The sequence below is a fragment of the Triticum urartu genome, chromosome 1, assembly GCF_003073215.2.
Source record: "Triticum urartu cultivar G1812 chromosome 1, Tu2.1, whole genome shotgun sequence".
Classification (NCBI taxonomy): Eukaryota; Viridiplantae; Streptophyta; class Magnoliopsida; order Poales; family Poaceae; genus Triticum; species Triticum urartu.
Genome location: NC_053022.1, coordinates 537,399,721 through 537,410,008, shown reverse-complemented (window position 1 = coordinate 537,410,008; position 10,288 = coordinate 537,399,721). Strand labels below are relative to the sequence as shown.

Genomic DNA, 10,288 nt, shown 5'->3' with positions numbered 1-10,288 from the left:
AAGAAATTCCCTCCGGTAATGGTATCAAGGATATATCTATACCAAGGACTAGAACCTACATAAAAATTGCAGAGAAGAACTAAAGTAGATTGCTTCCTGGTAGATCTATTTTGAGCATTGCAAATTCCATACCAAGCATCTTTTAGATTTTCTCCCTCCCTTTGTTTAAAATTTAGAACTTCATTCTCAGGAGACAACAGAGAAGATATGAGACTAGCCATGAAGACAAGCGAGCAAACTAACACACAAGCAAACAAAAAGGCAAACGGGCAAAAAAGAGGCAAATAGAGAAAGAGAGGGAGGATAGAGAGAGAGGGCGAATAAATCGGTAAGGGTGAAGTGGAGGGAGAGGAAAATGAGAGGCAAATGGCAAATAATGTAATGCGGGAGATAGGGATTGTGATGGATACTTGGTATGTTGACTTTTGCGCAGACTCCCCGGCAACGGCGCCAGAAATTCTTCTTGCTACCTCTTGAGCACTGTGTTGGATTTCCCCGAAGAGGAGAGGATGATGCAGCAAAGTAGCGTAAGTATTTCCCTCAGTTTTTGAGAACCAAGGTATCAATCCAGTAGGAGGCTACGCACAAGTCCCTCGTACCTACACAAAAACAATAGCTCAACGCAACCAACGCGCTTAGGGGTTGTCAATCCCTTCACGGTCACTTACGAAAGTGAGATCTGATAGAGATGATAAATAATATTTTTGGTATTTTTGGTATAAAGATGCAAAGTAAAAAGTAAAAGGCAAAGTAAAAACAAAGCAATAATAAAGTGATGGAGATTAATATGATGAGAAAGAGACCCGGGGCCATAGGTTTCACTAGTGACTTCTCTCAAGAGCATAAGTTTTCTACGGTGGGTGAACAAATTACCGTTGAGCAATTGATAGAATTGAGCATAGTTATGAGAATATCTAGGTATGATCATGTATATAGGCATCACGTCCGAGACAAGTAGACCGACTCCTGCCTGCATCTACTACTATTACTCCACTCATCGACCTCTATCCAACATGCATCTAGAGTATTAACTTAAAAACAGAGTAACGCCTTAAGCAAGATGACATGATGTAGAGGGATAGTTTCATGCAATATGATAAAAACCCCATCTTGTTATCCTCGATGGCTACGATACAATACGTGCCTTTCTGCCCCTTCTGTCACTGGGAAAGGACACCGCAAGATCGAACCCAAAGCTAAGCACTTCTCCCATGGCAAGAACAACCAATCTAGTAGGCCAAACCAAACGGATAATTCGAAGAGACTTGCAAAGATAACCAATCATCCATAAAAGAATTCAGAGAAGATTCAAATATTATTCATAGATAGACTTGATCATAAACCCACAATTCATCGATCTCAACAAACACACCGCAAAAAGAAGATTACATCGAATAGATCTCCACGAGAGAGGGGGAGAACACTGTATTGAGATCCAAAAAGAGAGAAAAAGCCATCTAGCTACTAACTATGGACCCGTAGGTCTGAAGTAAACTACTCACACTTCATCGGAGGGGCTTGGATGATGATGTAGAAGCCCTCCGTGATCGATGCCCCCTCCGACAGAGCTCCAGAACAGGCCCCAAGATGGGATCTCATGGATATAGAAAGTTGCGGCGGTGGAATTAGGTTTTTGGCTCCCTATCTTATCGTTTGGGGGTACGTGGATATATATAGGAGGAAGAAGTACGTCGGTGGAGCAACAGGGGGCCCACGAGGGTGGGGGCGCACCTGGTAGGGTAGGGCGCGCCCCCTACCTCATGGCCTCCTGTTACGTGCCTTGACGTAGGGTCTAAGTCTCCCGAGTAGTATTCGGTGAGAAAATCACGTTCCCGAAGGTTTCATTCCGTTTGGACTCCGTTTGATATTCCTTTTCTTCAAAACCCTAAAACAGGCAAAAAACAGCAATTCTGGGCTGGGCCTCCGGTTAATAGGTTAGTCCCAAAAATAATATAAAAGTGGATAATAAAGCCCAATAATGTCCAAAACAGTAGATAATATAGCATGGAGCAATCAAAAATTATAGATACGTTGGAGACGTATCATAGACCCACCGTCAAACTCCTATGGCTAAGTGAAGGTGTTAAATCCCTATAGTCCGATTGCCTAGTTCGCCGCACTGACACCTCCTTCACGGACCAAGACATTGGGTCAAGTGTAGTCAGTTTCTATTCCGAACACCACTGCAAGAAATATGCCAACTAGTGACCTTCTGTCAGTGACCTTGGAAGAATTGGTCATAGATCTATGACCATTTCAGACAAACTGGTCAAAAGCTGTTCGGGGGGCTCCAAACCCTAAACTATAACGACCATTTTGGTCAGAAAGGTCGTAATTTCCTTACACGAAATGGTCATAAAGCAGATAGCACTGGTTTGCTGCCTTATTTCTAGCTGATCATGACCAATATAGATGGTCATAACCTTGTAAATTGTGGTGGGTTGCTATGACTAGGCGCCACCTCATCAGTTTTGCCTATGTGTCATGTCCATGTGGCAGTTTTTGCCCTAGGTTGTGAAGCAACCTATATTTCTGTCATTCCCAAAATTCCCAAAAAAATCTCATAAATTCTTTGGGCCATATCTTTGTCAAATATGTAAAAAAACCTTCCTTGCCTAGTTCAGAAATAATTCAAAAATATTCATTTTCCTATTCTGTTCAAAACAATAGTTTGTGAAGGAAGTACCACTTTGGCATGTCCAAATAGTATCCATTTTCTATAGTGCTTTCCTATGCCCCAATAACCATCCTCCACCAAATGCCAGCTCAATCCATTCATTATTTTGAGCCGAGCTTCAACATTCGTATTTATGTCCAGTGTGGTAGTTTGCAAAGCAAGTACCACCTAGGCTCCTCCTTTTGAGCTGAAAATTTGTGAAGACGGTCTTCTTAGTAACTGATCATCCTCAGCCAAAACTCACGCCCATTAGCCATGTACATTTCCCATACTGCTAATCAAACACTTGGCTGCTAATTCATGTTTGAGCATCGATCGGTCTCCTCGCGAGAATTTTATGTTGTAATTTTCTTCCTAGCACCTACCTGGGGAGTGCCCAACCCACTAGACATGCCTAGGCTGCCCAGAACACATGGCAACGCCACGGTCACGCGGTGACCATGCGGCGGGCATGCGAGTTCACGCGCTCTAGAGTTGGGGGCCTCGGCCACTGCCCAAACCTCGACGTATCGCCACCAAACCATGTAGTTATGATTAAATAGGTACTTATGTAACTATAATGATTTTTGGAAAAAATAAATAGTAAACTATGAGGCAGCTGCGGTTCAAATTTGACCCGCTTCCTACTAAATCGGCGGGAATTTGCATTTTTCACCAGAGGTGGATCAAAACTTTTGACACCCAACCATTTTGTCAATTGTGCATTAAATATGGCCTATTATTTTATAAAATTTATTTGATCCAATTTTGCAACAAATATATGATAGGTCCTTGACACAAAAAGCTCATTTGGGGCACTCGAAAATGGAAAATGAATTTTCCATGCACAGAAAATGAAAACTTCCTTGGGAAACATTGTTTTCCATTCCAAGATGTACCCTTTTGCACAATATGAGATCGTTTGAACAAACTATGCCATGAATGTGGCCATAAGATTGATCATTTGGCTTGAAAGCCATGAATCTTCACGCATGACAGCTCATTTCTGAGAACACTTTTTAAAAATAATTTCCGTATTACAAGTTTATTATTTTTCCTAGAAACTTGGTCACATATAATGACACAATGCGAAGGTTTTCCAATTTTTTGATTTTTTTGAATTTTTTATGCCCGTTTCAAAATGCGGTCAAAACGGCAGGCTTGACCGTTCCTAGCTAGTGGTTGAATCTTGGAAATTTTTTGATGTTTCTCTAATTAAATAGATACTTATGTACCTAGAAATGATTTTTGGAAAAAATAAAGAGCAAACTATGAGGCAGCTGCAGTTCAAATTTGACCCGCTTCCAACTGAATCGGTGGAAATTTGTCTTTTTCACCAGAGGTGGATTGAAACTTTTTACACCCAACCATTTGGTCAGTTGTGCATTAAATATGGCCTAGTATTTTAGAAAAATGATTTGGTCCAATTTTGCAAGAATTATTTGGTAGGTCCTTCACAAAAAAACCTCATTTGGGGCACTCAAAAATGGAAAATGAATTTTCCGTGTACAAAAAATGAAAACTTCCTTAGGAAACATTGTTTGCCATTCCAAGATGCACCCTTTTGCACAATATGAGATCATTTGAACAAACTATGCCATGAATGTGTCCATAAGATTGATCATTTGTCTTGGAAGCCATGAATCTTCACTCATGACAGCCCATTTCTGAGAACACTTTTTAAAAATAATTTCTGTATTACAAGTTTATTATTTTTCCTAGAAACTTGGTCACATATAATGACACAACGCGAAGGTTTTCCAATTTTTTGATTTTTTTTGAATTTTTTATTCCTGTTTCAAAATGCGGTCAAAACAGCGGGCTTGACCATTCCTAGCTAGTGGTTGAATCTTAGAAAACTTTTGATGTTTCTCTAATTAAATAGATACTTATGTACCTAGAAATGATTTTTCAAAAAAATAAAGAGCAAACTATGAGGCAGCTGGAGTTCAAAAATTTACCCGCTTCCAGCTGAATCGGTGGAAATTTGTCTTTTTCACCAGAGGTGGATCAAAACTTTTTACACCCAACCATTTGGTCAATTGTGCATTAAATATGGCCTAGTATTTTATAAAAATGATTTGGTCCAATTTTGCAAGAATTATTTGGTAGGTCCTTCACAAAAAAACCTCATTTGGGGCACTCGGAAAATGGAAAATGAATTTTCCGTGCACAGAAAATGAAAACTTCCTTAGGCAACATTGTTTGCCATTCGAAGATGCACCCTTTTGCACAATATAAGATCATTTGAACAAACTATGCCATGAATGTGGCCATAAGATTGAACATTTGGCTTGAAAGCCATGAATCTTCACGCATGACAACTCATTTCTGAGAACACTTTTTAAAAATAATTTCTGTATTACAAGTTTATTATTTTTCCAAGAAACTTGGTCACATATAATGACACAATGCGAAGGTTTTCCAATTTTTTGATTTTTTGTTTGAATTTTTCATGCCCGTTTCAAAATGCGGTCAAAACGGCGGGCTTGACCGTTCCTAGCTAGTGGTTGAATCTTGGAAAACTTTTGATGTTTTTCTAATTAAATAGATACTTATGTACCTAGAAATGATTTTTGGAAAAAATAAAGAGCAAACTATGAGGCAGCTGCAGTTCAAATTTTACCCGCTTCCAACTGAATCGGCGGAAATTTGTCTTTTTCACCGGAGGTGGATCAAAACTTTTTACACCCAACCATTTGGTCAATTGTGAATTAAATATGGCCTAGTATTTTAGAAAAATGATTTGGTCCAATTTTGCAAGAATTATTTGGTAGGTCCTTCACAAAAAACCTCATTTGGGGCATTCGGAAAATGGAAAATGAATTTTTCCGTGCACAGAAAATGAAAACTTCCTAAGGCAACATTGTTTGCCATTCCAAGATGCACCCTTTTGCATAATATATGAGATCATTTGAAAAAACTATGCCATGAATGTGGCCATAAGATTGATCATTTGGCTTGAAAGCCATGAATCTTCACGCATGACAGCTCATTTCCGAGAACATTTTTTAAAAATAATTTCCGTATTACAAGTTTATTATTTTTCCTATAAACTTGGTCACATATAATGACACAATGCGAAGGTTTTCCATTTTTTTTGAATTTTCATGCCCGTTTCAAAATGCGGTCAAACGACGGGCATGACCGTTCCTAGCTAGTGGTTGAATCTTAGAAAACTTTTGATGTTTCTCTAATTAAATAGATACTTATGTACCTAGAAATGATTTTTGGAAAAAATAAAGAGCAAACTATGAGGCAGCTGTAGTTCAAATTTGACCCGCTTCCTACTGAAACAGCGGAATTTTGTCTTTTTCACCAGAGGTGTATAAAAACTTTTGACAACCAAACATTTTGTCAATTGTACATTAAATATGGCCTAATATATTATAAAAATGATCCAGTCCCATTTTGCAACAAATATATGGTAGGTCGTTTACAAAAAAACTCAATTTAGGCACTCGAAAAGTAGAAAATGAATTTTTTGACCAATTTAGATGGTCATAAGGTCGTACTGTATTCTGATTGGTCCGTGGACGTCTCACGCAGATCATGCATTGAACACCGTCGGATGTTCGTGGATCCAACGGCAGTCCTCAGCCCTTCCACACCATCCCCGAAACCCTAGCTCTGCCCTATGGTCATTTTGCATCCACCCCCCGCCTCCTTTCTTTCCCTCACTCTCTTCTCCTCCTCCCCTCTTCCAGATCCACTCCTCTCGATCCCCTCCCCTCTAGCCCTCGCCGCCACCCGCCCATTCCAGATCGCCGCCGCCGCCTCCCCATCAGCTCCACCGACGAGCCCTTCCTCACAGCATCGCCACCCCCATGCCCATCCATGGCCACCCCCGCGCCGGCGGGGACGGGGTACTCGCAGGCGAGTTTCTACAGCTCACTGGGGTCTTCGTGCTGTCCGTTTCGGGGCTCTGGTCGCTCATCAAGCCCCCTTCTCTGCCGCGTCCTCGCCTACCCGGCCCTCCGCACCGCCGTGATCTCCGGCCCGGCCGCGCCCCCCGACGTGCCCGCGGCCGCGGGCCCCCAGCCACCGTCGCCATTGTTGTCCAGGTAGGCCCTTCCCCTCCTTCCTTGCCCAGATCCACCCGCTCCTCCTCACCTTCTCCTCCTATCCGCCCCTTTGTTGTAGGTCATCATGGCGTGGAGATGGTGATGACGGCAGGAGGGCGCCGACCTTGCCCTGCTCGAGATGGATGAGGGCTGCGCCTAGCTTCGGCCCTGCTCTGCTCGAGGAGGACGGGCAGGAGGAGAGGTTTCGTTCCATCGAGGTAGGCGCCATCCGTTCCCTGTTCCCCCATCCCTCGCCCGGTTCTTGTTCTTCTAAACTCGTCGATGTGATGAGTCATGTTCGACGACTGCTCTTGATTTGTGCAATAGGAGGCTTTGTGCGGTTCTGTTGGCAGGTTTTCCTAATTCTAGATCTAGTTTTCCCATGGTAAACGACCCATGATTGGAACTGGGATGCAGTAAAATACTTTGCATCCAAACGCACCCTTATCTGCATGTGCTGCCTAACTTGGTATTTGTTATATCCTGTTGGTTGAATGTATGGTGGTGCCAATACAGTGGTAGTATATTCAGGTTGGTCTGTTGCTGTGAGGTTAATCCCTTCGGAAACATTATTTAAGAATTTTGTAATGCCTCCTTTGGGGTGTTGATACACTATTGCACAAGTTCTATTGTATGTGAGTTCCTTTTGTTGCTGCAAAGCATTGATACAATGTCATTTGCAGGGAGCTCGCTCTGCATCCGAGTCTCGGTCATCTTGCACAGCAAGGAGCTGGACCAAGGGAGCAAGCAGCGCTGCTGGTTCCTTGAGACATGTGCAACACATTTAACTTTTAGTACTCCAGTACTCCAGTATTTTTTCTTGGAGTATTTAACAAGATTGAACTGTACATGTGTGGAGTAATTTTGCTTGGAGTATTTAAGAAGATTCAACAAGATTTAACTTACTTTTCCAGTTAATTAAATGGACATCTTGGATTAGTTAGAAAATCATGAATTATTTGCAGAAATCCATAGAAGTATTGTACTCAAGTGTGCATTACTTACACAAACTTGCTTGCAAGCTTATTTTCTGACTTGTATATTATGAAACCGAAAAAGCTTAGTTAACTTCTGTTAAGTTTCAGTAATATTCAGTGGAGTATTTACTGTAAATTTTGCACATCACAGTAAGTTCACTTGCTATTAACTGCTATAGCATTAGGAGTAGTTTTACTACAGTACTGCTTAAACAGGGTGAATGGAGGGTGAGGAAGTTTTACTGCAGAGTAGGATTGCACAAGGAGTAGTTAGGAGTAGTAGATGTTGATGATCATAGTCAGGAGTAGTTTTTCCTTTGGTGATCATCCAAAAATGTGATGTACTATTGTACTTTGACTGAAAATGGAATGGTGCGATCCTGCATAACATACTTTGAGTGAATGTTGAGTACTGTATGCACTTGTGTAGTAGATGTTGAGTAATGTATGCACTTGTGTAGCAGATATTTTATTGACTAGATATATACGTGTTGACTGTTCGTCTGTTCCTCTAGTTTTCTGATGTGCATGTTTATTTGGATCCACTGAACCTTTGCACGGCTAATCTCTCAAGTTTGTATATACATAGACAGGTTTTTTGAAAGTGTGACTCCATAGTATTGAGAAGTAATTATGTTTCCTTTAGTTTTATGATGTGAAAGTTTCTTGATAGTAGAGCTTTTCTTAACTAATCAAGAACTCGACTCTTTTCCCCTGATATCGTCGTTGCCCAGTCCAAGTCCGTTTGTACTTGTAATAACGGAGTATTTGTACTTGTTTACAATGTTTTTAGGCACTGGTACGAAAGCTGCCCTTGACACGAACATAGTATACCACAGTATATATACTACCAAATATAATTCAGCATCTTGTTTTCGTCAATTGATGTGTTCCTGCTTCCTGTTGTCAAGCCCAAACCCACTAAATTACCTAGTATCTCTGTTCTTCTCTTCATATTGAAGCTCATCAAACTTGTCAGCTCTATGCTTTCATCTTGATTTGTACATCATCCTGAAATATATAATCATGCTTTCATTCTGATTTGTACATCATCCTGGATGGTTTGCCCAAACGATGCTCATAGAGTTTCTATTAGCCTGCGTTACAACTCATTTTTTTATTTAAAGAACAACCAAGTGGCACAGTGGTTCTACTTCTCATAAATTGACAGAAAGGTTCTAGCATGTTTTCATTTGCAAGTAAAACTCGACCTTCTTTTAGTTGAGTGAATATGTTTTAGATATGGAACGTTTTACAGTACATTTCTTTCCTTCTAAATGTGAATTCATGTACATCATCAAGCATTTCACATTTGCTGTAGCACTATGTAATGGTGTACTTCTTTTAGAAATTCTGCTCCTTACGTTTATAAATTCTACATATGTTTTCTCATCACTTGGTGTATATATAGCATGTTTTGGGCAACGAATTATTCAGCGTTCTATGTTAAAGCTTTCAACCTTGAAATCACATATTTGTTTGGGCATGTGCTATATGTACCATTTTAGAAGTAGTCCACATATTTTTGTCTTGCTATAGTCTTTTTAAAACTTCTTATGAGATTGAAGTATTCGTTCTGATTTCTGGCATGCTGATTGTTGTAGACAGATGTATGAAACCACTTAACTGTGGACGGCAACTACTTGAGAAGGACCATCATCACCCATCAAGTACGCCATTGAGGTAATTCACCAGTCCCTCCAGCACCAACTATCTATTTTCTCTAGTATGCTTAGGTTTTTCATGCTGTTGTGGTAGCCCCATTGGTGTTGCGTTGAATCTCATGCCAGCGCTGGTGCGCCTGTGGCTTGATGTGCTGTTATCTTTATCTGTGTAGGTTTTGTTTGATGATATGCTTAGATTATGATCATAAGCATGGTGGTTTGATGATGCTGAGGCCAGCTGTTAAACCATGATATAGTTGCTGGAACTGAGCTTAATATTCATGTGTGTATGTGTGTGTGTGTCGAGTAAAGTTGTGGTTTGTGCTGCTCCTTTGTAACGTGATGAAACAAAGAATGTCCTTTACTCCTTTTGAATGGAATGTTCATAATATATTGGCTCCAGTTTTTCTAATTTTTATCAGCTGATTCATGTAACAGGGCGTCCGTGGAAGGCCCAGTCCTGACTCTCCAGTGAGTCCGGCATTTGATCGCTATTGAAGGAGCTACATGTAGAAGAAGAAAACACTTGTAGAGCTTGTAACTGATTCCCATAGTTGTAGAGCTTGTATCAACTAAGCTTGTATTACGTGTAACTTGTAGAACTTGTAAATGCTACAACTTGTAGGACGTGTCATTTGTAGAGCTTGTAAATAAGCTTGTATATGCTACAGCTTGTAGGACGTGTCATTTGTAGAGCTTGTATTGAATCTGGCCATTGTTATTTGAAGTATCATGTGTGTTTTTTGCTTGCCAATTTAACTACTGGTTATTTTCTTATTGTCAAATTGAAATATGAAGAATCTAGGCCTAATAGCTAGGACCCACTTATCAGAACCTGACAAGTGGGTCCTGTTTGACTAGTGGACCCATTTTGTAAAAAAACTAAAACTGTTGGTACAAAAAGGCCATGACCCGTGAAATAAAAAG

At 40.5% G+C, this 10,288-nt stretch overlaps 1 long non-coding RNA gene across 1 annotated transcript; it reads left to right on the top strand.

The window, feature by feature from the left end:
• Positions 1 to 9,333: 9,333 nt before the first annotated feature.
• Positions 9,334 to 10,088, top strand: LOC125538030. Its single transcript, XR_007296157.1, has 2 exons — positions 9,334 to 9,380; positions 9,800 to 10,088. It is a non-coding gene; the product is annotated as an uncharacterized LOC125538030 (long non-coding RNA).
• The last annotated feature ends 200 nt before the right edge of the window (positions 10,089 to 10,288 follow it).